The sequence below is a fragment of the Vombatus ursinus genome, unplaced genomic scaffold (genome assembly GCF_900497805.2).
Source record: "Vombatus ursinus unplaced genomic scaffold, bare-nosed wombat genome assembly UNPS02004179.1, whole genome shotgun sequence".
Lineage (NCBI taxonomy): Eukaryota > Metazoa > Chordata > Mammalia > Diprotodontia > Vombatidae > Vombatus > Vombatus ursinus.
The window spans coordinates 154,844-159,347 of NW_020943957.1; positions in this window are offsets into that span (position 1 = coordinate 154,844).

The window sequence follows — 4,504 nt, forward strand, 5'->3', positions numbered from 1 at the left end:
CCCCCCCCCCCCCCCCCCCCCCCCCCCCCCCCCCCCCCCCCCCCCCCCCCCCCCCCGCTCAAGGAGCTTTGGTGGCTCCCTAGTACCTCTTGGTAAAATATTTGCCTCAGCCCAGCTGTGAGTGTCCACATCGCTCTCCTTCATAGACTCTAGGTTCCAACCAAACTAGCCTAGTATTTCCTGGAAGCTAGCCTTCTGTCCGTCCCCTCTGTTGAGCAGACCATTCCCCATGCACTGCCAATGATGCCAGGGATGCCCTCCCTCCTCATCTGGTGCCCCCCACAAGGCCTCTCCAGATCCCCCTCAGTTTTGAGTTTTCCCCCCCCAGCTTCTTTCTATGTATCTCATGCGGCAGATGCGATCAGGACACCCCCAGGTTTGCCACGGAGCTGGTCATTCTCTCAATCCCCATGCCAAGGGGCATGAACCTGCCCTCTGAGTGGTCCCCAGTGACTAGGGCCTGGTCTCAAAGATGACTGTCATCTCTGCTCAGAAGCCTCTCCTTCTCCCCCGTGGCAGCTGTGCGCTGCTGTACAAAATTATTCCCCAAACCTACCTGTTCCCTTCTCATACTGGCATCAAAGATGCCCTCCATGTGGGTATAGAACATTCTTAGATCTCTGAGCTATGACAAAAGGTACAGGGTGCAAAGGTCGATGATGTTATCTGGAGTGCCCTTTTTGGGTAATAATCCTTTTGTATCTTCCTCCCTTTCAGATATCTTGAAAACATCTCCCACGCTGACAAAATAGTATCACTGCTAACATAGGTTTCTTGTGTGTGTGTGTGTGTTTGTTGATGTTGAGTGATTTCAGTCATATCTGACTCTCCATGACCCCATTTTGGGTTTTCTTGGCAAAGATACTGGAGTGGTTTGCCATTTCCTTCTCCTGCTCATTTGACAAATAAGGAAACTGAGGCAAACAGGGTGAAGTAACTTGTCCAGGGTCACAAGGCTAGTAAGGGTCTGAGGTTGGATTTGAACTCGTCCTGACTCTCTCTGCTGCATAATATAATAGTATATTCCCTACTGCCACATCCACTGCTTCAGATGAAGTCTGTTGGCGATTTTGGTTTTATAGTCCAAACAGAAAAGCTTCACTGACGTCAAAATCAGAGAAATGCCACCAGATCCGTTCCTTTTTTTTGTTTGTTTGTTGTCTTCCTTATTTTTCATCTAGAATTGCTCTTTGGATGATTGAGCCTAAGTTGGATTTCATGCCAAGATTTCTGTAGGTTCTATAGATTGTCTCTTGTCAGTCTTTAAAGATTTGAAGAAAGAATTGATATGCATTTTTTCTAGTCTGATCAAGACAAGAATGCTGGTACTAAGGCATTTGTTGGGGGAACCGTAAATTAGTATAACTATTCTGCAAGGTCGTTTAGAATTAGGCAAAGAAAGTGGTTAAAATGTCCAAACCTTTGGAGCCAGAGATCCTTCTGCTAGGCACGTCCCCCAAGGAGGTCACTGATTTAAAAAAAAAAAAAAAAAAAAAAAAGGAAGGTTCCACATGCTTTTTCTGTAGTACTTTTTGTGATAACAAAGTAAACAAAGTAGAAGCAAAGTATATCCGCATCATTTGGGGAATGCCTAAAGAAATGATGGTACATGAATATTGGACATGGAATTTTACTGTGTTATGAGAAACTACAAATATGATGAATACAGAGAAGTCTGGGAAAATTTGTGTGAACTGATACAAAGTGAAGCAATCCACACAATGACCACAACAATGTCACTGAAAGGGCTGAGAGCAAACAGTGGAAAGTGAATGGTGCAAAATTACAAAGAACAGATGTGGCCCCAAAGTAGAGACTGGAGGAGACCCCTCAGCTCCCCCCTCTGCAGGGCAGCAGATCTGTGGTTTTGGAGCATTGTGCATAATGTCCGATTTTTAAATGTGTTGATTGTGTCGAATTTTTTTCACTTCTTCCTCTTTTTTTTTTTTAAGTCTGTTTTAAGGAACGGCTCTCTGGGAGGGAAGAGGGGGAGGGAAAGAGATGCAAAAGATGTCAATAAAAATGTAGTCGTAAAAAGACAGAAATGCCTAGCAGAAGGACAATTGTTAGAAATTCAGAAGAGGGGCATGGCCTTGGTGGTTAGGGCCAGAGTCAGAGTCAGGAATGAGGCTGCATGTTGCATTAGGAGAGGCTCAGCTTCCTGGAATAAGGAGATGATGGGCCCACTGTCCTCTGCCCTGGTTTGACCACACCTGAGGTATTGTACTCAGTTCTGAACCCCACCATGTAAGATGGGCATTGAGGCAGTAAGGTGGCTGGGCCTGGAGTCAGGAAGACCTGAATTCAAAACCAGCCTCAGATTCTTACTAGCTGTGTGACTCTGGGCAAGTCACTTAACCTCTGTCTCAGTTTCCTTAACTGCAAAATGAGGATAATAATAGCATTTACCTCCCAGAGCTGTGGTGAGGATCAAACGACATAATATTTCTAAAGCACTTAGAACAGTGCCTAGCACATAGTAGGTGCCGTATAAATGTTAGTTGTTGTTATTATTATTTATTATTACCTGGAGAGGGTCCAGAGGAAGATAACCAGGGTGGTGAAAGACCTGGAGAAGGGAACTTCCAATTCTGCCGGCTAAGTAAGAATATGCTGGAACTCTTGACGGTAAGTAAAATTACTGCGCATCCAGCTGGGCTGATAGCATTTCTCAAAACTACCACATGAGTGGCAGGAAAGAAACCAGGATCAGCCTCAGAAATGCACTTGCAGGGGTTCCACCTTCACATGAATCAAAAGCCTTTACCCCCCTCACTTCCTTCCCTTGTTGATCTGAACACGTGGCCCAGGATTTCCCAACTGCTGATCTGTGGCAAAATTTTCCCAGTCTGCCAAGTTTTCACTGCCCAGCTTCCCACCCGCTGAGCTGAGGCTGCTGAAGGTAAAGGGGGGGCCTTAGGAGGGAGCTCAGCTATGTGGCCTGTGTGCTGCGGGATGTGTATTGAGAACTGTTGGCCTAGAGTTGGGCACGGGGAGCTTCTCCAGCCTTGATATTATACTAGGAATGGAATGTTGCCCGGAACCTCCCCCAAGGACTCCCCCAGTTAGTGAGGGAACCAGGGATCGTATTGTCTGGGAGGCAGAAGCCAGCTCAAATGGCAATGTGCCTTCTCAGGGCACTAATGATTAAAAGCAGAGACAGATATGGGGATGTGTCCCTTGTGGGGCTGTGCTACTTCTAATTTACTGGGGCCTGGCAGGGGGGTTCTAGGGCAAGATAGGAAGCACTCCTACCACTAGCCAGCAGGCAAAGTAAGTAACTTAGGTCTCTAGCTGGCCACCCTGCTTCCTTTAGCTGCTGCTTGGAATTGTTTCCTTTTGTATCTTCAGAGTTTCCTTCCTGAGAACTTCCCATTCCTCCTAGGCTGACTTCCCCTGGTGGATGTTAGGCCATGGCATTCGACTTCTCCTTTCTTGGAAGCCTTTGAAATCTGTTCCTGTAATCTAGGTTACTTGTCAGAGTATGGATGAGCCCAAGAGCTCCCTTATTACAAATGCTACACTAGAGAGTCACTTCTTTCCAAGGCTGCCATGGATTCCGCCCCCAGAACTCAGATGTCTCTTGTGGATGGTGATAATTAGATTCAGAGTAGCAGGTCCCCTCATTTATTCCTCCACACTTTAAAGAATGAACTTGTCATGAAGACAACTCAAGAAATTGTCAATTGCTCTGACTTTGAGGGAAAAAGAGAGAAAGAAAGAGAGAGAGAGAGAGCACGCTCCAGCAAATGTCCCGATGATTGAAATACCCCATCATTACTATATCGTGCCAGGCTTAGGATCTATTTCATCTTTCTGACCAGGTGGTCTGTAGTATATTCTCATGACAATATCACTTCTGTTTCTGCCTCCATTGATCTTTGTTCGAATGCCCTTTATCACGCTTCCCTCATTTGGTCCCCGGATTTTCTCACATGAGTATTTGAAGTTTTTTGGTACTGCCCTGTGATTTCACTGGTATAGGGGGCTAGTCTTCATTTTACAAATAAGAAACTAAGACCCAGAGAGGGATGATAACTTGCCCAAGGTCACACAGCAAGTAAGTAGTTGGGCTAGGATTCGCACCCAATTCACTTGACTCCACCTGCATTGCTGCCCCCTTTGGAGGAAACCTTTGCCTTGGACGGGCAGCAATGATGAAAAGTCCACGGTGAAACTAAAGACTTCATGCTCTTGTCCAAGGCCTCATAAGCTTTAGCAACACTTTTTCCCCCCCTTTAAAAAAAAATAGTATTTTTTCCAATTACATGTAAAGACAGTTTTTAACATTCATTTTTTAAAAAATTTTGAGTTTCAAATTTTCTCTTTCCTTCCCTTCCCTCCCTCCTTCCTAAAAAAAGGTAAGACTTTTAAATAGATTATACATGTGCAATCATGGAAAACGTATTTCCATATCACTCATGTTGTGAAAGAAGAGACAGACCAAAAGGGAAAAAACGTGAAAAAGATAAAGCAAGTGAAAATAGTCTGCTTCAATCTGCAT